At 43.6% G+C, this 26,362-nt stretch overlaps 1 long non-coding RNA gene across 1 annotated transcript in view; it reads right to left on the reverse strand.

Annotated features, from left to right (window-relative positions):
• LOC146816583 (uncharacterized) overlaps positions 1-24,820 on the reverse strand; it is a 100,921-nt gene extending 76,101 nt beyond the window's left edge. Inside the window, exon 1 of the long non-coding RNA XR_014962464.1 lies at positions 24,708-24,820. This is a non-coding gene — a long non-coding RNA (uncharacterized LOC146816583). The remainder of the gene's footprint in view (positions 1-24,707) is intronic.
• Positions 24,821-26,362: the final 1,542 nt, after the last annotated feature.

Raw genomic sequence — 26,362 nt, forward strand, 5'->3', positions numbered from 1 at the left:
GCCACTGGAGTAGAAATGAGCCCAGGGTTATCAAAATGAGCCCAACAGGTATGGCATTTTAAAGTATAGACACTTTTGACCTTATTCATAGGAAGCGACTGGGAGCTCTGCTGCACTTTTCTAAACAAATTATCCACGAGGTTGGGACAAGGACCGGGGTAAGCGCAAGGATAACGTATGCATTTACAACCAGGAAGGGGCATGCATAATCCTCCCATCCTAGGCTCATTTTTGCCCCTGGGGACCCCCTTCTTCTCAGGGACCTTTGCTTTTAATGTTTTCCGAGGAGGGGATGTGCATGGGGCCCCCACCCCAGACTTGCCCCTGACCTGGGGATCCCATTCCCGGGCCATAGGCACAATGGAGTGGGCCAGGACCCCATCCAGGCCCCTGAAAAGTGGGCTGAAAGGGGAGCACTGTCACGTCCCCCAGGAGTGGTGTCCCTGCCCCACTCGCCACGCAATGTCTGTGGGGAGGGGGCAGCCACCACAAACTAAGGGCACCCTGCAGCAGTAGCGGACAGGGACAGCTACGCTGCTGGCTCCTGTGGCTGCACACAGAGGTGTGGGCTGCATGGAAGTCAGTGAGGCAGAGAGGGCTGGGCTCCCTCAACTGCCCCCAACATATTAAGTCAGAGTGGATCCGAGCGCCCCCGAAAAGACCACAACAAATAAGGAGCAATGCTTCATGAGGCCGCATGGCAAAAACAAAGCAGCATCTCTTCCCAGGGCAGCGGGAGAGACTCATCAAATATTCATGGCTCCCGGAGGAGCATCCCATAATACCTTGTGGGGTCTTTCCATTTACCTGATCATTCTTGCTCGTGGTGGCCCCAGGATAGCTGGGGCACTACGAACGACAGAATGAACATGTTAGGTGCTGCAAGAGCACAGCAGCTCGCCCTTAGAAATTTCTATTATAATGACTGACCCTCTGTCTGCGAGGATCAGGATTCCAGGACCCCTTCAGGATTTTGCTTAGTGTTTCAAAGCATTCCCAAAGCTGGAGCCTTGGTTTTAAAGCTAGAAGTGTAGTGCTCTCTAGATACTTACAGTATTGTTATACTTACTGTAGCTTAAAGGCGATATATGTACTTATTCGTGCTCTATGGGTTAAGTCTATTGCTGCATGTTAATGTAGTCAAAATATGATGTCCTGTAGGGGTTGTAATATGATTGCGTTTTCATGGTTTAAAAGTTGTAAAAAAATACACCAACACATGTTTTTCTCATTTTAAATATTATGTTGAGATAATCCTGACATTGTTTATTGATCACACTGCATGTGCTTTATTGACATTTATATGTGCATTTACACATCGGTATTATTATTGATTATCACATTTACCTACAAAATGATGTCTTTAATATGTGGTTTGTGTATTTTGAACCTTTGACCAACCCAGTAGACTTACCTGAAATGTTTGTATGACCCATTATAGGGGTCGTAGGTGATTATGTAATGTCATCTGTGGTATTTTCCATCTACCAATGTAAATATTTGTAAATTACTGCATAGTATTTAGTAGTGTGTGTAATAAATGTACTTCTCCTTTTTCTAAAGAAAAAGTACAGACTGGACAATGATTTATTGAGTGTTATTGTTGCATGCCAGTAAATGATGATTGCTAGCCCACACCACCTCCTCTGAGTAGGCCATGGACTACTCAGCTTCACTACCATGCAAGAGTCAAGTGCTACAGTGGGGTGCTGGGTTCCTAGTAAGGAGAATTGTGGACCTATTACTTGTGCAGGCTACACAACTACTAGCCCAAGTTTCCTACATTGGTTCTCAGCATTGGGATCATAACTTTCCATTCCAGTACACATTGATAAGTTCCTGTTTGTCACACATTTCCACTGCATTAATGCACAAATATCGGAGCACAGGGCTGTGAGCTTGGTTGGATGAACCCTGGATGTATGAAGGAAAGCCTCGACACAGATATGCCATGTGAAAACATTGATTGTTGGTTAATGTATTAATTGTATTTATTAGGACCAGTTTTTATTGTTTGAAATGATGTGATGACGGGGTGGACTCTCACACAGTGTTCCCAGTAGAGTGTTCCAGGCCATGGTGTCCTCTGAACCCCAGCACTACACACCAGGACTGAATCAAAAAGGTTCTACTCTATAGGTGTAGGGGCAGCAACAGGCACCCACACTATAGATCTGGGTATAGGGGTGGGCCCTACTTCTGGGGGTGTAGGAGATGATTAGGGGCTCCAGGAAATTCTCCCATTTGTATTGGGCAGTTCATATAGCCCGCCTGGGAGCCCACCATGAGTCATTCCTTTTTGCAGCTTTTCCCACCATTGGCGCAGGCTAGAAATCACTGAAAGGGTGGGGCGGAAGGGAAACCAGAGGTATTTGACCCCACCTACGGGCTCCCACCAGCAGGATGGGAGGTCCTTGAGTAATTTCCCAGTGTTGGAGGTGCAAGAAAATTGTGGTCCATGGTCCCCATTGGTTATCTGGTGGGGAGCAGGAACTAGCCCAGTGTGGCCCAGAGAGGTCGGTGGCCCTGTGGTGGGACGGTTCCCAAGGTTGAAGGTATAGTTACTGACCCTGAGAAGATTGGGGTGAAGGATTTCCCGGGTCCCTTGGATGGATTAGTGGTTGACCCTGAGATGTCAGACTAGGGAGGGTAGGTGACTTCCTGAGAACAGTGTAGGATGACATCCTAAAACTGTTTTTTTACCTGTACCTGAGGTGACGCTTAGGCGATTTCCAGCTGGATGTCCAATAAGGCAAGTCTTGTGGAATCAGATTCCAGGTCCAAGGGCGCAAGTTCTGTAGCTGGTGGTTGAGGACCCGAGCATATTGTGAGGGTGTGCAGAAGACTCTGCCCTAAACAGGCCCCTGCCTTGTGCATTGTTGGTTTACCAGCCTTGAGATAGATGCCCTGAGGTCCCTCAATATCCTGGGTTGTCAGGTGTTGATTTAGCTGGTGGGTGCAGCCCCCAGCAAGGCACATGTTCTGACCCCTGAGTGAGGGAACCAGAAAGCCAGGTGGGGCCTATCTTATGTGAAGGGAGCCTGTGCTTCAGACTGGGTTGGTGTGGTCACTTCTGTCTAGGACTGTTACTCTGAGCAACTAGTGAGGCAGGCAGTGGAGGACTTTGTGTGGCAGACTTCTCGTGGGTGCACTTTATGTGTACCAGTGGGGTGGATGCCCTGGTGAGGGTGTGAGGAAGGCGGGTGTGCCCACAGTAGTCATACCAGGTGACCAGATGGGAGCTAACCACAGGTAGGGGACCCTGTGCTTGAGTCTGGGATTGTGTTAGCCATTTCTGTCTAGGAGGTTTGCTTTGGGCTGTCACATGGGCAGCTGTTTAGGACTGAACCTGGAAGACTCCAACGTGGTGCACTCTAGGTGTGCCAGTCTAGGGTGCATCGATAGACCTCTCAGAAGTCCTGGTTCACCAGGCAAGTTCTCAGCTTGTGAGGCCAGCCCTCCACTGAGTGTGGTGAAAGCAGCCAGTGTGGGCCTAAAACTGACATGTTAAACCTTTCACTGGGGGATCTTTATGGTCCCTGATTAGTCTTCATGGTTGTGACATGGAGGCTGAGAATTGGCCTTAAGTGGGGTCTGTGTCAGTCATGTCCGGTGGGGTGACTCTTGTCTGGTAGCACTCCGTGATTGGGTTGGGGTCCCCTAAGGGGACACAGTTATCTCTAGAGGGTGTGCTGGCAGCCAATACCCCAGAGTAACTGCTGTCGGTGAGGGTCAGAGGCACATAAAAGGGGCTTGTGCTGTGACTTGGTTGAGTGAGGGCACTGGGTTTTGTAATCTCCAAGAGGGGGAGCAACCAGTGAACCTTGGGACAGGTCTTAGACCTGTCTGTTGTGCTGGTGACAGTGCTCAGGCACTGAGCCCTTGGCAGGAATGGTGTAGTGGACACAGTATTTTCTGACCCAGGGCAAGGGTGGGTGGAAACCTGCTCAGTCCATGTAGGGTTTTAGTGTCCTGGTGGAATCTGACCTAGAACCAGAAGGGTTCTTAGTGAAGTCTAGATTCAATGAAGGGATAGGTGACCATATGGTTGAGTTAGGTGGGTGGTCTTAGTATAGGAAGGCCCGTGGAAGTTCTCAGTGATAGAGGAGAGCTGGCGAATGGTGTGTCTGGTCAGAACGCATTGCCACTTGTTACCACTGAGTAGGTAAAAATACCTATGGGTGATGGATGTCCCTTCCCTACTTTCGGCTGGTGGCTGCATGTGTTGCAATTGGGTCTCACCTACTCAGTTCACCCATACACCCATATTTTTGGGATTACCCGATTTTGTTTCTTTTTCTGTGGGTGAATCTCATTACATGTGTTTCACCCCCAGTAATCACATGGCAACAGGACTGCGCGTGTTTACCGCAAGTGTCACCCTTTAAAGATAAGGACACTGTGATGCAGCAAGGGTGAGTGGCATTTGGCTGGTTACACGTGAGAACGTGCACATATGCTTGTGCATGTGAGTGAGGGAACCAGAAAGCCAGGTGGGGCCTATCTTATGTGAAGGGAGCCTGTGCTTCAGACTGGGTTGGTGTGGTCACTTCTGTCTAGGACTTTTACTCTGAGCAACTAGTGAGGCAGGCAGTGGAGGACTTTGTCTGGCAGACTTCTCGTGGGTGCACTTTATGTGTACCAGTGGGGTGGATGCCCTGGTGAGGGTGTGAGGAAGGCGGGTGTGCCCACAGTAGTCATACCAGGTGACCAGATGGGAGCTAACCACAGGTAGGGGACCCTGTGCTTGAGTCTGGGATTGTGTTAGCCATTTCTGTCTAGGAGGTTTGCTTTGGGCTGTCACATGGGCAGCTGTTTAGGACTGAACCTGGAAGACTCCAACGTGGTGCACTCTAGGTGTGCCAGTCTAGGGTGCATCGATAGACCCCTCAGAAGTCCTGGTTCACCAGGCAAGTTCTCAGCTTGTGAGGCCAGCCCTCCACTGAGTGTGGTGAAAGCAGCCAGTGTGGGCCTAAAACTGACATGTTAAACCTTTCACTGGGGGATCTTTATGGTCCCTGATTAGTCTTCATGGTTGTGACATGGAGGCTGAGAATTGGCCTTAAGTGGGGTCTGTGTCAGTCATGTCCGGTGGGGTGACTCTTGTCTGGTAGCACTCCGTGATTGGTTTGGGGTCCCCTAAGGGGACACAGTTATCTCTAGAGGGTGTGCTGGCAGCCAATACCCCAGAGTAACTGCTGTCGGTGAGGGTCAGAGGCACATAAAAGGGGCTTGTGCTGTGACTTGGTTGAGTGAGGGCACTGGGTTTTGTAATCTCCAAGAGGGGGAGCAACCAGTGAACCTTGGGACAGGTCTTAGACCTGTCTGTTGTGCTGGTGACAGTGCTCAGGCACTGAGCCCTTGGCAGGAATGGTGTAGTGGACACAGTATTTTCTGACCCAGGGCAAGGGTGGGTGGAAACCTGCTCAGTCCATGTAGGGTTTTAGTGTCCTGGTGGAATCTGACCTAGAACCAGAAGGGTTCTTAGTGAAGTCTAGATTCAATGAAGGGATAGGTGACCATATGGTTGAGTTAGGTGGGTGGTCTTAGTATAGGAAGGCCCGTGGAAGTTCTCAGTGATAGCGGACAGCTGGCGAATGGTGTGTCTGGTCAGAACGCATTGCCACTTGTTACCACTGAGTAGGTAAAAATACCTATGGGTGATGGATGTCCCTTCCCTACTTTCAGCTGGTGGCTGCATGTGTTGCAATTGGGTCTCACCTACTCAGTTCACCCATACACCCATATTTTTGGGATTACCCGATTTTGTTTCTTTTTCTGTGGGTGAATCTCATTACATGTGTTTCACCCCCAGTAATCACATGGCAACAGGACTGCGCGTGTTTACCGCAAGTGTCACCCTTTAAAGATAAGGACACTGTGATGCAGCAAGGGTGAGTGGCATTTGGCTGGTTACACGTGAGAACGTGCACATATGCTTGTGCACATGTGTGCGGGCTGCTCCTGGGAGACTACTGTTGTGTGCAGCCCAATAACTATGCCCAGGTAACCTGGCGCAGTAGGGACTCTGCAGGATTAGATATTGACCGGGGCAATCCTTATAATGATAGTGTACACTAATAGTGAAAGTAAGGGTGATTTACTGTTGTGTCTGTATTGATTATTATACACATAGGGAGAAAACTGCCTTACAGTGCACTTTCGCTTCCCTTTGGCCTATGGGGACCAAGTGACGTCTCGAGCTGGGGTATGGCCTGTGAGGAAAAATCAATTCTGCAAGTTCCAAAAATATATCTGTAACATTTATGGGTCATCCAGACTTATCATATATGTATATGACTCAGCTCAGGATCAGAGCTGCCCGTTTGTAATCCGGCTGTGCACAGTTAATTACATTTCTCCCCAGCAGCAGGAACAAAGGCCTCCCCACACAAAGGGAACAATCAACAGTACTTTTCCCAGCTCCTGAAGAGGAAAGGGGTGAGTGGAATGGTAAGCTGCTATACTACAAAAAGGGATGGACCTGACCAAGCCAATTTTAACAAAGGTGGGAGCCCAGACCTCTGGAGCCAACACAAGTCAGGGCTCCCCTTTGAAAATCTAGTGAGGAATGCCTGTACAGTGATGTCAGTAAGTGGCAGAGCTGAGGCCCCCAGAGGAGGTGTGGCTAGTGACTCCTGGAGGCCGCCAACTTGAGGTGTCCCAGCATGCTGTGCAGGAGGGTTCAGACAGGGGTGAAGAGGTGACCTGACACCCTAGAAGTGGCCAAGAGTGCCTAGCTTCTGGAACATTCCTCTCCCCTTTAAGACCTCTTGCACAAGGGGGAGACACTTTCTTGCCTGGAGGTCTTTCTTCGCTTCACTTGTGGACCCTGGAGTTGCATGCAAAACTGGAAGAAAAAAACTCCATGATGCCCACAAAGGACTAAGGAATCTTCCATATTGACCGTAGGACTAGTGGGTCTTCCCAAGGGCCTGTGAGGCTGGTCCCCTTACATCCCTGATGACCAGTTGGGATAAAGCCCTGGACCAGGAGGAAGGCTGGCACAGGAAGCCCGGAGAACAAGGTCTCTGAGTACTAGATAGCATTGAAGGTGAGGTGGTCTGCTGCAACTGCCCCTGGTGGCCAGACCACACCAGTAAAAGGAGCCCAGGATTGTCAAAATCAGCCCAACGGGCCCGAGTTATGGCATTTTAAAGTTTGGTTACTCTTGACCTTTTTCTGACAACGTGCGTGGGACCTGCTGCACTTTTTTAAAAATACCCAAAGGGTGGGCCAGGGCCTGGGGTGGTCGGTGCAAGGATCATTTATGCATTGACACCCAGGGAGAGGTAATATGTAGGGCCCCCCTATACTCATTCTTGCCTCGGGGGCCCTCATCTCCCTAGGTGTCTATGCTTTTACGTTTTTTTCGGAGAGAGGGCAGTTCACAGCCCCATACCCAGACTTGCCCCAAGGACCCCATCCTGCTGGCCGTAGGCACAACAAAGGGGGCTGGGACCTCACCACTGGCCCCCAAAAATGGGCTGAAGGGGGAGCACCCTCATTCCCCCTCAGGAGTGATGTGCCTGCTCTGCTCCCCATGTCTGGGGACAAGCAGACAGCCACCACAAACCAAGAGCGCAATGACAGTAAAGGTGCTGACTCTGGCAGCCTGTGTGGGAGCCAATGGGGCAGCGATGGGTGGGCTCCCTCGACTTCCCATAACATTTTGAGACAAGGTAGGGTGGGACATCTTTTTGACATTGCCACATCCACTTTTTGGCAGGTATTTAACGTGATTTCGACTTGAAGGGCGCTGGGCTCGTGCTAACCAGGTTCCCAGTGCCAGATCTTTTTCCCAAAACTGTGCAATTTTTTTCCCAATTGACAATACCTTTGGTACGTCCTGTAAGTCCCAAGTAAAAAGTACCCCTGCTAAAGAGGGACGTTAAGGGCTACAGCATGAATTGTGCCACCCTAAAGAACCCCTCACTAAACACATACCGACGGCTACTGCAGGCTGCGTGTCTTGGTGCAGACAAAAATAAAAACACGACAAGGCCCACACAGCATGTTGTACACCATTGCCGTACAGCAGGCCTTACATCCCTAAAGCAGGGTGCATTATACTACATGTGAGGACATATCTGCAGGAGCAAATATGACCCTGTGCTGGCCAGCTATATTGCTGCTAGTACAAGCAAACAGGAAAGCTATTTGAGGACATGTACTGGACACTGTTGAAAACAAGTTCCAGAGCTACATGGTGGCTTCACTGAAAATAAGGATATTGATATAAACTGACTTGTCACCAGCCCTGACAGCCTGTCTGCTGTTCCCTGTTGAATTGTGCAAGCTGTTGTGCCTCCAAAGCATCGGAGGACTGCCTGCCTTCAAAAAAGATTAAAGGACATCCATGGAGCAGCAGAGCTGCTCTCCTGCATCTTGTAGACACCCCAAGAAGAACCATAAGGAATGCAGACCCGCAAAAACACAACGCTGCCAAGCACCACTCCCCCTGAGCCCCCCAGCCCGAGTTGAAGTTGGCCAACGGTATCAGCGGTGTCCCTAAGTCCTGAAGAGACAAAATCCACATTGGTTAAACCCCTTGTGAACTCTCCGACATCACCTGCAGCCTCCGTGTGCAGGCCCAAGCAACCGTGAATACTCCCGGATGGAGATACCCGAAACCTCAAAGACCCCCTGCACCCAGCTGCCCCGACCCAAGGAGAAGGGGATCACCAGTGTCCCCACATGCCCTAGCATTGCAAATCTTGAACCCTCGGATTGGTTCAACCCGACTGCCCTCCAGTCCAAACTTGCAGCTTCATTTCCCACGGACTGACCTTCACTGAATAACATTGGGCACCCAACGTTTTTTTGCACCACTGCACCCAGCCACCCTAGAGCCGTTGGAGGTGACCTGCTGGTACTGCCTTGGACCTTGCCCCTCCTCACCTTAAAGTCCAGGAGATGAATTTTGTAAGTTGATGTGCTGTACTTGAATGCTATACTTGTTTTTTCTCTCATAGGATAACATTACAGCTTCTGAAAAATGCACTGTCGACTTCTTAAACACAAACGTATCTCTCTTGAAAAACATACTTGCCTGATTGTTTTGATTCTGGTGCCTAAACATATAGGAAGATACTTGTAATTTTTATAAATTGGCGTTGATCTCCTTTTTGAGTCTTCTGCATCATTTATTGACGGTTGTGTGTATTTGCATATGTCTAACACTCCTCTTTGATTAGTCTAATGATGCTCAACCACGCGGTTGCAAGAGCAAGCCCATGTCCACTAACAAGTTTCAAATGTAGTTATTTTTTTTTTTTTATCTTTATTTTTATTTAAGATTACGGAACTCTGAAGAGGTCCACATAAAATCACAAAATTACATACATGTAAATAAGATAATATTCTAGTTTACAATTGATTACACACTATACAATATTTCACCCCTTCATGAGATCATACAATCTCAAACAATATCCAAGGTTAAAAAAACTTTCATTCGACAGGATTCCAACAAACAACAGCATGTTAAGCAGAGCAAAATATAAAGTGGCTTTCGTGCCATCGGTGCAGGGGCTTAAGAATAATTTATATCCCACAAAAATGCAATAGAACAGTACAAATGACCAATACATCGAAGATAAAGATCGCCCACATAATAAACTATCGGCCTCTACAACCTCTAAACTTAATGCACCATAATATAATTTTTTTTTAAACGTTAAAAAAAATAAAAAATGCTATTACAAAATATTTCATTAGGAGGATAATAAAGTGAATGTATCACTGCAAAGGATTGAGAGGATAGATAACTGTAAACAAATTGGCCGTAGCCATTGCTGACGACATATTAGCAAAACAGGACAGATGAATAATACGGGATTACTATCTTGAGGACCATTTTTGCACAGGTTACGGATTGTAGATGAACCGTACCATTTAGGCAGGAGGGGATTTAAAGGAAGCATGTCCTGCCTCATAAGTACCCGAAAACGGCACACTCCATGTGGCAGATTCCATGAAATATAAACCTGTGCATTGTTTATTAAACAGGAATCGATAGCTGGCATTGGGATGACAAAGAACTTTTATCCGCACCACAGTATCCATCTCTTCATAAATTTAGATCACATCAATCCCCCTACTTTGTAAACCTCAGACATTCTTAATATCAAATTTACAGTGATTTTAGAATAAAAAGTTACCCTTGAATTAAAACCAGCTTCAGAGGGTAAAAAAGAAACTACATTAATATCACTACCTTGGAAAAGCTTCAGATTCTTTATTTTCCAAAAACATTTAAGCAGCAAGGCCCTGTTTAATATTAGATCTCCATCAAACAAGGGAATAAGATCCAACCTATGTGTCCACATTGCACCAGGAAGGTTCTATCCCTTCTAGCTCTGAAGGGCCTCTTATTTTACCAGGATCAAGAAAAGAAACAGCCATTGGATTCAGTATGGATGGAATATGAGTGAGCAGCTCCTTTTGATCTCCGATTGGCAACCCTACAAGCCCCTTAGCTAGATCATTAGCATAACCGGTTTCAAGAGCCTTTGGGTTCAATGAAGGTAATATAAAGAGGGGAGACACCTCATGCACCACCATTGACTGCACTGTCGGTTCCTCATCCTGTAAATTAGCATAACCATTTTCATGATCTGTACCTTGAGGAAGTACTTGCGAGGTTTGGATTAAAGCCTCCGTACTAGATGTAGCCTTTATGGCCTCTATGTTTACTCTAAAACATAATCCCCTTTGTCTCTTTTTGGCAAATCCACACAATGTTTTTTTCTTCTTTCCTTTCTGCTGTTCATTCCTCTCTTTCTCCTTTGATCATGGGGCACCTAAATCACCAACATTTTTTCCAGTGGTGTGAGAAATACATTGTACAGATTCAAATGTAGATTTAGGAAGACTCTCTGAAATAGAAGCTTTTTTAACCAACTGCTTGCATTGTGGATTACCAGCCTGCGTATTAAAATCAATTTGACAACCAACATCTACATGGACACTCTTTATAGCCCTTTACAGAGACCCCTTCTATTTCTACTTGTTAACTGGGAACTACTTCCTTTTCCTTTTTACTTCTCATCAACTCCTATTAATTTGAGTCACCATATCCAAAATACAGTTAGAACCACCAACATCTTTTTTATAACAGTTATAGAATAGAGGATAATAAACTTTCTAAGCACACTAAAGAATCAGATGTGTTTACCTCTTCATTTGGAGGTTGATTGGGTTAGATACGACTTATAGCAAAATTAGGGGATACAGAAAGATGAGATATCAAAGAAGAATTATTTTTAAGGAGTACTGCTAAACTATTTCAATCCCACGTGGGCTATTGCAGCTGGCGTATCAACAGTCTTCACAATCTTACTAATATCATATGAGACATATCTCCTGCAGAGGTCTATAGGTAAATCTGGTAGGTAATATCCTCCCCCTGGACATCTTCTACTAAAGAAGGGCATGGAGAATCTTGGGTAACTATTAGTGGATTATCCATTTCTGTCCTTGACACTGGTAAAGGAGAACCTCAATGAGTCAGATGGGAAGGAGAGCTATTTATGCCCCAAGAGCACTCTAAGGGATCCTCCTGAGATACTGGCAGTCCCCCCCATGATTTCAAGTTCCATAAAATGTGAATTAACACCAACATCAGCATCTGTATCAGCATTCACACCAACATTAGTAATAACATTAGACCCCTCATTCTATTTAGACAATACATTTGTTTCTGCTTGGGAATGTGTCTCCTTTTGCCTTTCCTTTTTCCATAAGCAGAATATCTGTGTTTTCCCTTTCAACATCGTAACAGGAGCATCTTTGTTCAGGAGTGGGTATGATTTTGTTTTTACAGGCTGTGCCCTGGAGCAAATGACCAGCTCTCAAGTTTCTTACTGTCAATATTTACTTTAAGCTAGATTTTACAAACTTTGCAACTTCATGAATAAACAACTTTAATTTTCTCCCGAGTGATTTTGAGATTTCCAGATTTTCAAAATTATTCTCAGACAGCAACTGTATTAATATAGTATATAAGGGGGCCAGTGGGTGTGACCCAATCCGGCCTTCGCAACCTCAGGAGCTACAGGGAAATCCATACTCCTCCCTATAGCCGGCCTTAATAACAACCAGAGAAGGAGAGCTCTCAAAGACTAGGAGGCAAGAGTCACCATGGAATAACAACAGCATAAGAGGCCCACACAAATGATGGAGGTGATGGCGGGGCAAAAACAACCTCTAAAGCCACTACCGGAAAGCTAAACAAACTACAACCTTCGCAGACTCCCCATTAAACCCCACTTCTCTCTTCACACCTGTAGCACTTAACCAGGAGAGGAATAGTCAAAAAGGAGGATTGTGTTATGTTGTCCCCCAGAGAACCAACCCGCACCGGCCTCATGCCGCTGCTTCAGCGCCTACTTGGGAAGGAACCACAGCCCCAGGGCCTCAATACACGCACGCTACTCCAACAACGGGAGACTCAAGGGAACCTGCCTTCCTGCCTTTAGCTCCTATCCTGGGGCCCAACCACTAAGAACCCTGCAAGAGTTTTGGGCAGTTAGGAGCCCGAAGCCAGGGGCCGGGAGCCGGAAGGCACAGTTCGTACAGAGTCTCACCAGCAATTTCAGCACATATATGGTATTTCACTACTGGCACTAACACTGGTGTTTGCAAGAGAAAGTAATATCCACACCTTACTACTCCCTTGCAGCTTCTGGCATAAACATCATCCATCACCCCCCCAAGTGTTCTACTTTTGAGGTAAGTGGGGGGGAAAAATACAAGGAGTAAATGGAGTAGAGCAGCACTTGAACCCTGGGTGAGGATCTTGGAGGTCGCGGTCTCCTCGCAGTGCCAATCCTTACCGGCCTAACGCTGCCCTCTTTTACCACAAAGCAGGAGTTGCAGTCCTTTCCCACCCACTTCAACCACTATGGCCGCAGCCACCAAATGGTGCCTTCCAAACCCGGCCTGGTTGCTCGACGTAAGTGGCGGACGTGCCGGGAAGCAGCCGCAGAAAGCTTCGCCTCACATCGGAAAAACCATCGGAAACAGCGTTTGATGCCAGTACAACCCACCATTCTACTCATAAAGGAATACCTGGACTATATGAATGATATACCTCATTTAGGTATACCATATCAACAGACAGCTTCCTACCCATAAAAACCACAAGCACAAATGGAGCTGCAGGAGGACGAGTAGCAAAAACAAATTAATAGCTCTCCCCAGCCACTCCTTGAGTGTTCACTGCTCCCACAAAAACGTCTCATTTGCTGAGCCTTTGATTTTACCTGATTTTTGTTGGAACAACCAACAACAGAATAGAACGTGGGTGGCTGCAAGAGCACAGCAGATCTCCCTTAGGATTTTATTTTTTATAATGACTGACCCTATGTCTGCAGGGGTCAGGATTCCAAGACCCCTTCAGGGTGTTGCTTAATGTTACAAAGAATTCTCAAAACTGGAACCTTTGCTCTACAGGTGGGAGTGCAGCACCCTCCAAGGGCTTACTCTCTGTTTGCACCTATTGCTGCCTAAAAGTGTTTAAAGGAGATACATGTACTGAATTGCTCTCTAGGAGCATTTTAATGTAGTCAAACCGTGATGTCCTCCAGTGGTTGGCTTTATGATTGCATTTTCATGCTTTTTAAAAGTTGTTTTGAAATGCATATACACGTTTTGCTCATTTTAAATGTTTTATTGAGATAATACTGACAATGTTTATCACTTGCATTGAATGTACTTTATTGAGATTTATTGATGCATTTACACTTGGGGATAAATGTTGATGGTTGCATTTATCTACAAAATGATGTATTTAATATGTGGTTTGCGGATCTTGAACCTTTGACCAAGTCAGTAGACTTTCCTTATATGCTTGTATGACCCCTTTAATGGGGTCAAAGGTGACTATGTAATGTCATTTGTGACATTATCCATCTGCCAATGTAAATATTTGTAAATGACTGCGTTGTATTTAGTAATGTGTGTGTTATAAAAGACTGACTGGACAATCATTTATTGAGTGTTATTGTTGCATTCCAGTAATCAATGATAACAAACCCACACCACTACACCTGAGTAGGCCTTGGACTGCTCTGCTTTCCTACCCTGATACAATTAAGCACTGCAATGGGGTGCCTGGTTCCCAGAGGCCCAAACAAATGATGGAGGTGATGGCGGGGCATCTGAAAGGAGTATTGTGGAACTTTTACTTGTGCAGACCACACAAATAATAACCTCATTTCCTACAGTATGCTTTTCCACAAGACACCCATTGGACGTACAGTCAAAAATGTGAACGGAATACAAAATTACAGCTGGCTAAGCAAAATACTACCTCTCCTATGAGGGCCTAACAAGGATTCTAACAGAGTACACATTCTGTATTCACAGTCAGATGTTTCTAGTGTGACAAGTCAGACAAGTGGGGAATCTTTCAACTCTGCTGGGGCACAAGCCACTACTTAGACTGGCAACTCTTATCATTGGAAATGGAGAGTTATCGCAGGGGGATCAGGCAGAATTTCAAGAGACAGGACACTTACACAAGAAAACCAGTTGGGGGAAAACCAGACACAGGAGAAAAACAAAAAGAGAAAGAGGGTGTAACTTCGAGATCAGCCACATGTAATCAAAGAAGCTAATACATACAAATGCACAGGATATTGATGTTCAATGCGACAATGTTTCAGTTGTTAATCTTTTAGAATATAACATAAATAATCATCAAATATAGAACTTGAGCAAAGGTTTGGGCTTCTGTCCTACGTCTTTACCTAACTTCACAGATTTACATATAAACCTGTTCAAACTCTTCCTGAAGTTAAAACTGCACAAATGTTTTGCAAATAAGGGAGCGCCACCAGCCACGTTACTTACAGTAACCACTGATTGCCACACATGTCTATAAAAACATACAAGACATTCAGATGCTATTGTCGTTGGAAGACAACCAGGGTACAGCTCTGTCCCTCACACAGATCTTGGAAGATCTTAACATCCTTTCTAATCTAGTCATAAACAGTGGTTTGAAAAACAGATCTGGGTTCACACTGTGCCATGTTCTATCAAGAGGTAATCACAGAATTGTACAAGTTAGATGACAGGTACACCTTGGGTCACAAAACATCTGACATAATATCACGAGGGAAGAAAGACAGGTGTAACAAACGCTGTCTATGGAACCTAACATTATCATTAAGGAAGCTGATGAGAGCGGTAATGTTGTTATCATGAACAAGAATGACAGCAGCAGCAGGGAGATTGATCAGCAGCTAGCAGACGAAATAGCATATCAGAAACTAACATGCAATCCACTCAAGGACACTGATCTCATTATAGATGGTAGGTTCAAACAGTGGAGAGAACAATGCCTGATCTCCAATACAGAATTTCGCTACATCTATAACCTCACACCTAGAGCACCGTCCATGTACATTTTGCCTGATACACAAACAAGGGTGGTCCAATTATATCAGCCAGAGAGTCCCCAACAGAAAAACCTTCAGAATACATAGATTTACACTTGCAATCCTTTTTCTGTAACCTTCCTTTCTACATAAAGGACACCTAAGATCTTTTAAGCAAGGAATCAGACTTTGAGTGGACAGAAGGCAATATGTTGGTCATATTGGGTGTCTGTTCTCTTTACACACGTATTCCTAAATCTGAGAGTATTTCTGACATACAACACTTCTTAGACAACAGACATGTCATTATACTTGAGCACACTGAGATGCTAAAAGATCTCATCACAGTGGTACTAGAGAACAACATGCTCATACATAATGGGGAATGGTACAGTCAGACACAGAGAGGGGTGATGGGGCAAAATTATCTCCCTCTTTTGCAAACCTCTATATTGGACTTTTTGAAAATAGACACATCTTAATCCTCTGCCCTCCAGAATTTATGGAACAAATTATATACTGGGGAGGAACATAGATGGTGTGTTTATGTATTGGTCTGGTGGTAATGATGCACTCAGCCTCTTCATCCAGCACCTCAACAGTAACACTTTCAACATCAACTTTGTGCACCTGTATAGCACACAAAATATTGACTACTTGGATGTCACCCTAAATATGATGGGGAACACATGTATTTGAAGCTCTACAGTACACCCGCCATGCGATTTTGCATTCAACTAGCTCACATCTCCCGTCACAGATAAAGAGGAATACCGTACGGTGAGGTGACCAGAATCAGACACAATGCTCCCCAAGATTCTATCTTTCAAATGGAGCTCCAGAAAATGAAGAATAGAATAAAGACCAATAATGTTTTAAACAAACTAAGAATAGAAAAGATTAAACATGAAGATCTACTCACAGACACCAGAGGCAGGAGACATAAGATACACAAGAGAATCTCACTAATCACACCATACAGTGTACTCAGCTCTGAGCTGTACAAGATTATGAGCAATCATTGGCATGTCATTTTAATGGACAACACTATTAAAGAGGCGATTCCCACCAAGCCTAGGCTTGGAACACAGCAGAGGCAGGACTAAAAAGGAAACACTGTGTCACAGCTGCATGAAACCCACCACTCGTAGTACGTGGTTACACCCCACCTAAGGGCTTCCACAAATGTGGACAATACAACATTTGTCAGTATGGGAAAGACACAATCACTACATTTCAATATATTACTAACAGAATACACAAAATAAAAAAACTCATCAACTGCAATACCAGATACGTAGTTTACTGCATCATATATGAATGTGAATGCATTTACATTGGATGTACAATAGGATCCCTGAAAGAACGGATTAAGAAACACTTCTGGGCAATCAGAAACAGAAATATTAACGACCCTTTTCTAGCACACTATAATACCGCTCATGGATTAAGTGAAACGTTCAAGTCTGGCTTCCTTTCCAGAGATACATTAGAATCCATGCCTAGGGGTGGTGATAGAATAACTGCACTTAGACAATTGGAAAGCAGATGGACTATCCAACTTCGAGTGGTGGCCAGGGGCCTGAATGTGGACAAGGATCTCTATGTCTTTCTGATGGACTAATTGTATCTCTATAAGATCCCTGTACGGACATATCTTTTGATGCATGGAATGTAACATGATTAACATGAGTTAGCATGACAAAATGGTAATGTGATGATTTTCTTTTCTTTGTCAATATCTGCTTGCTTTGAGGCCTTCTCCATCTATACTGACAATATATGATGATGCCATTAGAACTATTGAAAGTCGCTTAACATAAATGTGTAAATCAAGTTGTACAAATCACATTTATGACCTCTAACTTTCCTAATGAGATTTTCAACTATTAGACTCAATCAATCAATCAGCATTTGTAACCTTGGGGTATCCGGCCGCTGTTTCTCGGTTGAAGAGCTGGGTCTTGGTCTCTTCCTGAAGCCTGCCAGTTAGGTGGCTGTATGAGTTAGAGGGAAATTTTGTTCCAGTTCTTGGCTGTGATGTGGGAGAAGGAGCAGTCACTGCTGCAGCTGTGACGGATGCAGGGGGTGTGTGCAAGGACGAGTAAAGAGGAGCACAGGTTTCTGGAGGGCTGGTGGAAGTTTGGTCAATGGTTGATGTTGGCAGGTCCTAGGTCGTGGAGGGCTTTCTAGACGTGTGTGAGGATTTTGAACTGGCATCTCTTCTGGATGGGAAATCAGTGGAGGCCTCTCAGGTGTGAGGCGACAGGGGTATGTTTAATGAGATCAAGGAAGAGCCTATCTGCAGCAAAGCCGAGACGACTGGTGATGAGGGCCTGAGTGACGGTCTTTCTGATGTTGGTTGGGTGCATCTGAAGATTCTCTGACTGCATTCTGTCTGGAAGGAGCTGATCCACTTGAGGGCATCTTGTTGTATGCCTATGTTATAGAGTCTGTTGATGAGGGTGTTGTGGGAGATTGTGTTGAACACTATGGAGAGGTTGAGGAGGATCAGAGCCACAGTTTTGTGGCTGAGGAGTGTTCTGATGTCATCTGTGACAGCAATCGGTACAGTCTCATTGTTGTGGTTGGCATGGAATCCAGATTGTGAGGCGTCCAGTAGGTGGTTTTGTTCCAGGAATTCAGTGAGCTTCTGGTTGATGGCTTTCTAAAGTACTTTGGCCAGGAAGGGAAGCAGGGAGATCAGACAATAGTTTTTGAGATTGCTGGGGGTCAGCGGAGGCTTTCTCTAGGGGGGTCTGGCGTCTGTGTGTTTCCATCTGTCTGGGAAGGTTGCGATGGAGATGGAGGAGTTGAGGATGCTGGTGAGTTGTGTGCTGATAGGGTTTGTTGCATGATTGTAGAGGTGGTGAGGGCAGGTGTTAGTGGGCGCCCTGGAGTGGATGGAAGACATGAATGCTGAGGAGGTCAAGGTGGTGAGTGGAGACCAGGTGATAATGGTTTGGTTGATGTTCGCTGGTTGGTTGAGGTTGGTGGGGTTGAGGGTGGCAGGTTGGAGGTTAAACCTCTTGTAGATGTTGGTGATCCTGCTGTGGAAGTAGTCTGAGAGGGTGTCACAGTGTTCTTGGGAGAGGTGGATGGTGTTATCTATGTCTGTAGGGTTGAAGAAGACTCAATTTACAAAAATGTATGTGCTTTCTCTCACCTATTTCCTTACTCTTTCCTTACTTTGGGTGTCATGGAGGCATATCAATCACATTTGCAGAGGACGATCAAAGTCTTGCATGACCTGTTGTATATAGATATCTTCTAACTTCTGCGATACTTGACCTTTGAGGATGCCTTTTTCCACTATAAAATGGCAACCAATATTTGTGGGGAAAGATGGACTAGTCCTCTTTTTATTTTGACTCATGCCGCAAGGAGTGACTGCTATATCAATGAGGACGCCTTTGGGACATGCTCATAACGGCTTTCAGTGAGAAGACTGATTTGCTGCAGGTAAGCGCCCATCACACTACATAAACTGCTGATTGTTATCGAGGCAACGGTTGATTGCATGATCACAGGTTTTATGTGCTGCTACTCCTCTCTGCCTAGGCTTATCAAGGCTGACCAATTTTCTTGCAAACAGATTGTCCAAATGAGTGTTTTTTGCCCATACCTGGTTATGATACGGACATTTTTTTACTCACTGAATTTATTAGTAATTTATATTATAACTTCAAACGTGTTTCCCTTTCTGTTTCTATTCTCGCTAATGGACAGATTTATGTCCCCATTTATTAACAGTTTCTGATGCTTCTTTTTTAGATTTACAGCAAGGCATACTTTATTTTTAATGCTACATTGCTCTTGCAATCATTATTATCTTGATCCAGGTAACACATCGTTTCCTCACCATCCTAACTTTGGTACACTCACCGGACTGTTTTTAAGTTGGGATTCTTGTACCCTTTCTCTCCATGTGATTAACTCACTACATTGAACAACTATTTTGAACGAGCACGATATCTCTCTATGTCACGTCAGTTGATACTAACATGCTATACAACAGCCTACTCAGTATATCTACTGGGAATACGCATTCTGAAAGACCAATGTTACAGGTCTGTGGCTGTTTGGATAGATTTCACCACCCTTTCTACTTTAAGTGGTGCGCATCTTAACTTATTTTTTATTTTTTGGGGAAATCTCACACAAACCTCAGCATCCTCTCACTCTTCCAGTGTGGTCACCTTAAGAGTACAGCTTAGTCCCTAGTTATCATGAGTCAGGATAACGCAAGACTTTGTACATGTATAATTTTCCGCCTTGCATGTGACGAAACATGTGTTGGCTGCTGCTTGTGTTGGATGTCACGCTTTATTTCACAAGGACTGTGAAAAACACTGGAAAGAATAAATATGCATAATAGAAACTTGGACTCTGGAGTACTTTGTAGTGAATACACTTAACAATTTGAAGTTTAATGATACATTTATTTAAATACTCAACCGGACATAAGGCAACACGTGCTGCCCGGAGCAAACGGCAAATCCAGTAAGAGTCGTTAACCTTTTTCGAATCTAAACATACAGTTTAGCTAAAGAACAGTGAGCTCGTACACAGTCTACGCGAGCTTAACATTTTAAACACAAACATGTTCTCGTTCTGCTTTGTCCTCGTGAATAGTCGGGAAAGCAAAGGGCACAAGACAAAGCAAAATGAGACATAGAACACTACACATCTCCTCCTTTATACAAAAAATAAAAAAACGTAATCACAAACATAATCAGTCAAGGAAACAGGACGTCTGATGATTCTTTTACTGACGTTGACATCATTGCTTTGAGACGGACCATGTTGAATGCAGACATCATCTTCTTCAACACGATGATCATGTGGAACATTAGATGAGACCTTTATAATCTTAGATTGATGAGCAAAAACACTATTAAACTTGGGAGCATTACATAATGCGACTCTCTTGAGGTTCCAACACTTTCCATCATCTAAAATAACAGCATTTTTCCTTAGAGAAGCAATGCGCTGAGGAGGGAAGAATTTGCTAACTCCTTTCTTTGTAAAACCAGGTTTTTTAATTCTAACCCATTGACCAACAGAGAGATTGACATCTTTAGTACTATGTTTAGCATCGTAGAATCTTTTATACTTGTCATGCTTGAGAAAAAGGTTATTTTTAATCTCGACGGAAAACCAATAAACTTCACTAGACTTTTAATCCACCCGGGGTACCACTTGGCTCTGGGTTTTCTCCCCCTCATGAGCTCAAAAGGAGAAAACTTGGTAGAATCAACTATGGAAACTCTGTAAGCCCATAAAGATTTAAATATTTGAATTTCCCAAGGGACATTATTTTGACACACTAATTGAATGGCACCCTTTAAAACCCTGTTGTATCTCTCAATTAAACCATTTCCGCTCGGATTATATAAGGAAGTGGCCTTGTGTGCAACACCACATTTAGATAAATATTGAGTCATGGCTTCCGAAGTAAATTGTACACCATTATCGCTGATTATGTTTGCAGGAGTACCTTCTGATGTGAAAACCTTATCCAAAAATGAAATAACAGTCTTGGTATCCAGTTTTTTAATAACTTTGAGAACAGGCCATTTGGAAAAAACATCCATCATAGAGATGATATATTTTTCTGAGCTACCAATAGGACATATATCTACGGCAACACTCTCCCATGGAGCATTAGGACATTAAAAATCACTAATGGGGGGTCTAAGGGTTTTAAGAGTCTTATATGCTGAAGAACACAAGTTACAATCTCTTACTATGCTTTCTACCGAAATTTCCAAACCAGGTCATCAGAATCTGCTCTTGACAATGCATTTTGTTTTAGAGATCCCTAAGTGTCCTTCATGACACAATGTAAGAATCTTTTCTCTCAGAGCAGAAGAGTTAGCATCCAATATGGACAACTCATTTCTGACCTCCCCAAAAGGTTTAATATCACTAACATCAACTTTACGAGGCCATCCTTTACTGAAAAATTCCAAGACCTTTTTTAAGCATCATCAATGGATAAAGCATGATCCCATTCTTCTTTTGTGAAAGATTCCACACCATGGTCCCATAGCCATGCGACCTGCACACTGTCCATAAGATCGTCCTGGTTTTCAATCATTTGGACAGGCAAACGTGAAAGAAAGTCTGCAACAGCATTTTTCCTACCAGGCAAAAATTCAACTTTGTATAAATAGTCTAGAAGCCTCATTGAGATGTGAGCTAACCCAGATGACACATTAATCATACCAACGTTTGTCAGGACTTTAACAAGTGGTTTATGGTCACATTTGATAGTAACTTCATTACCCCAAATAAATGTATGAAAATGTTCTAGTGCCCAAGCACAAGCAAGTGCTTCACGTTCTATTACCGCATATCGAGTTTCTGCTGGAGACCAAGATCTTGAAGCATATGCAACAATAGATTCAACACCACTTTTATCAACCTGTGAAAACACAGCACCCATGCCTGTACCACTAGCGTCTGTAGTGATTATGTTTTTCCCATGAGGGTCAAAACCTTGAAGTGCTGGAGCTGATATTATTGCATTCTTGATATCCGTGAACTCTTGTTGTCACAAACTAGACCATGTGAATTTACTTTTTGATTTTAAAAGTTCCCTTATGTGAAAGGTTCTACTTGAGAATTTTTTTACGAACTTAGAAAAGAACTCTACAAGACCCAAAAAGGATTTGATTTCATCTTTGTTTTTAGGACTTGGAGCATTAGTGATTGCCGAGACTAACTTGGCTTTGGGGTGAATGCCAAAAGCACTAATTTCGTGACCTAAGTAAGCTACACTATTGGCAGCAAATTTACACTTTGTAGGTTCAATGGTTAGACCGAACTTATTTAACAAAGACATGACATGAAACAACTTTTCTTTGTGGTCTTGGGCATTCTTGCCCATAATCAAGATGTCATCTTGAAATATGAGTACATACTTCAAATGCCCAAATATTTTGTACATTAAACGTTGAAATACTGGGGCCGCGGAGGCTATACCGAAAGGTTGAAAGTTGTTAAGTGTTTACCTGAATCAACCAAAGGGATTTTGTGGTAAGCCTGGGATAAGTCAATTGTAGAAAAAACTTCCATCCCCTTAGATTTTGTGATCACTTCATAAATTTTTGGTAATGGAAACTGATCAATCAAGATATTGTCATTCAAGTGTCTTAAATCAATGCATAATCTGAGTTTTCCATTGGATTTCCTGGCTGCTACCAATGGAGAAACCCATTGAGAGGCTTCAATTGGTTCAATTACTCCTTTTCCTACTAAACTACCTAGTTCTTTTTCAACCTCCTCTCTGACTGAAAAAGGTATATTACGCACCTTATAAATTTTAGGCGATGCATCAGGTTTGAGATGAATAAGATGTTCAAAACCTTGAATTTTTCCAAGTTTGCCCGAATACACTTCAGGGAACTTTTCATTTAATATTTTCTTTAGAGATTCACCTTCATCTAATACAAGGACTTGTTCAAACCCGTTGGGATCTAAAATAATAGCAAGCTTTCTTTGGTCTTTCCACCCTAGCACAGAAGGACCCTTTTTTGATACATAGAGCTTACACAAAGCACTTCTATTCTTAAATCTGAGCACCAGATGCCTGTAACCCAAAAGGTCAATCGGTTCACCATTGTAACTTAAAGGTGCAATATCAGGTTGAGATAAATCAGATCCCAATTTCATGACAAACTTTCTGACCACACTAACTCATTTATTATGGTGCTATGTAAATGCTGACACCACCTAAGGAGATATAACACATTGGTTTACTTGAGTCATTATCGTGAGTAATGTTGAGTACCACCTTACTCATGGAATTGGATGAATCATCTTCACTCTCCTCATTATTAGAAGATGCATAACCTTCTTCAATACATTTGAATTTTTCTCTTTTAAAATTTCTAGCATGACACACTTTACTAAAATGGCCCATTTTCTTACAGACTGTACATCTTTGCTTGATGGCAGGACAAATTTTATCATTAGCCAAATGATTCTTGCTATCACAACAATGACACTTGAAGATTTTATCATTAGTAGCTATTTTGTTTTTCACTAAAACCTTGGAGGATTTGTCCTTACTACGATTAGAAACAATTCTGGCTACAGTTTCTTGCTGAGAGCCATCAGTACATTCTTTTTTAAGTGCTCTAGCGCACTTACCAGAAAGTTCAGCTTTCCTAGCAATCTCTAGCACATCCTTAAGTGCATTGTCACCGTTTACCCACAATCTATCCTGAATGGAGGAATCATATGCATGCATTACTACCTGGTCTCTAATTAATTCTTCTTCAATGGCACCAAATCTACGATCAATGGCTAATTTTTGAAGAACAGTTACAAAATCATCAAACGTTTCATCCTTCAGTTGTTTGCTTTTGAAAAAATTTGAAACGTGTGACACCAATGCAAACTTTTGGGGAAAAATGGTTATCTAGTTGTCTGATAGCTTGATTGAAAACATTATCATCCCCAGAAACCATTTCCTTGTTTAGTTTATTATAAACCCTTAAACCTTCTGGGCCTAGACCATGCATTAACAAACATTTTTTTCTGTCTGCCGATAATTTATTAGCATGGTCAATGGTGAAAATAGTTAATAAAGTATTCTTTCCATTGTAACCATGGAACCGGGTGATCACCAGAAACACATAGGAATTCTTTTGGTGGATTAACTGTGATGTTTGTGACCGGAGTAGCCATAACAATATATAAATATGACTAAACTGATGTTGAAAACCTGCAAGAAATGTAACGTAAATTATACACACAAATGCCAAGATTTAGGAGTGTTGGAAAGAATTGTAGATGAAAAATAAAGAATTTTAAATTAAGAAGGAATAAAAATATCTAATCAAATAATTAGATAAATGACCAGAACACAGTATCCAGAGGTAAACAGTGTTATGAGGACTGGAGATGCAAAACTGGAATAATATGTAAAATAAATATTTGAGAAAGTCACTTCTGGCTTGACGCCTGGCAAGGAGCAGGAGGGTGATAAAATAGGAGCTTTGCCTTTCACTTGCGCAGATAATAAGGCACACTGTTGATTGAGATACTTTGAGACTATAGTTGAAAGCGTGTAACAGCCCTTCCTTATGCGCGCACAAGAATGGGGATGCCCTCTCTTCAAAAATGACGGATGCTCAGCTCAGCAGTAATGCTCTCCCAAAAGCGCAAAGTTAATGAATAAAGAAGGACATTTCCAAAGCCTCAAATGCTGAACAAAGCTTGTGACATAAGTGTTTCAGAGTCAAATCCAGTGTAAGCTAAACGCGCACAACACAGTTTACTTGGTTGATGAAGCGCTGCAGTTACCTCAAATGTGCAGAAGAATGTTGCTGACTGCCCTTTCCCCCAAGTGTGAAGATGAACCAATCCCTCTTAACGCAACCTCGGTGTGAAACATGCAAAACGATCCTGAATTAACCACCGGAATGCAGGCAGAAAACGGCAGAACAGGACGTGAAGGAGGAGCGTCGGAGGGTTGGCCAATTAGAAGATTTCCTAATCCGGAAGAAATTCAGGGGAAAGGCTGGTCAAACGAAGCTGCACAAATGGAATTTACGCTCACAAACGAAAGCGATGATTGCATGAAGGCTGGAAACAGATCGATTCGACGAGCAGAAAATGATCCAAATCGAAGGAAACTGCGCCAAAAATGTAAGTGTAGTGAATACACTTAGCAATTTGAAGTTTAATGATAAATTTATTTAAATACTTAACTGGACATAAGGCAACACGTACTGCCCGGAGTAGACGGCAAATCCAGTAAGAGTCGTTAACCTTTTTCGAATCTAAACATACAGTTTAACTAAAGAACAGTGAGCTCGTACACAGTCTGAGCGGGCTTAACATTTTAAACACAAACATGTTCTCGTTCTGCTTTGTTCTTGTGAATAGTCGGGAAAGCAAAGGGCACAAGACAAAGCAGAACGAGACATAGAACACTACATATTTAATTTCTGATTACAGAGAATACTGGACTATTGAGTGTACTTCTGTATTTCTGTACTTCATGTTCATTAACGTTCCGGGTTGGCTATTTCACCCTAGGTGGCACAGTGTATGTACAAAGAAAGCACCAAACCACAAACCTTTTTCTTTAGGCTACACAACAATTCGCTGACTACAAACTGCATTTGGATGTGGCATAGTCATCACTATGGTGTTTTCCTATAGGAGGATCAAGGCCATTCACCATTGCAGTCCTATTGTCAGTCACTCATGCACAGTTGTATGATGTTACAACGCATTCCGTTGCAACGCATGCCTAACCACGCATGCGTTACAACGCGAATGCCATTCCCACACATAACCTTTACCATGAATATTCCTTTACCAAGCATACTTTTACTACGATTTTAGTTGTAAATTCATGCATGGTAAGGGCATACTCTTGGTAAAGGTTATTCCCCCACCCCTAAACCCTTCTTACAAATACCCCTCTCCTGCCCTTAACCCTAAAATCGGACCCCTGCGTTATTTTTTTAAATCTAAAATTCCCCTTACCTCTCCACGTCGTCTCTTCTCCATGATCTTCCGAGTTGACGTTGCACGTTGTAAAAAGGAAACTGAAGTGTCTCCGTCTCCTCTAACGACGCTGATTGCCTCAACATCGCTACTTAAACAGGCGCGTTTTTTTGGGGGGGAACCCCCAACCCTCCTTTTTTAATTTTAGCCTTTAACACACATGCCTTTACTACGTATGTCGTGGTAAAGGTATGAGTGGTATGAGTGGTAAAGGCTATTCGTGGTAACCACGCATGCGTTGTAATGCATGTGTTGTTAAGTTATGCGTGGAAACGGCCGCGTTGTAGTGGGCGTTTCCCCTCATGCACCTCTCAAGTGCATACTGGGAAGAGTAAGTCTTACCTTTCAGTCCACTGTATTCACCCTATATTATTCAGGTGTCCTACCATGCAGACGCACCAGGGAGGAATCTCGCCTATATCCACACATGATGAAGAACA

The sequence above is a fragment of the Triturus cristatus genome, chromosome 6, assembly GCF_964204655.1.
Source record: "Triturus cristatus chromosome 6, aTriCri1.1, whole genome shotgun sequence".
Classification (NCBI taxonomy): Eukaryota; Metazoa; Chordata; class Amphibia; order Caudata; family Salamandridae; genus Triturus; species Triturus cristatus.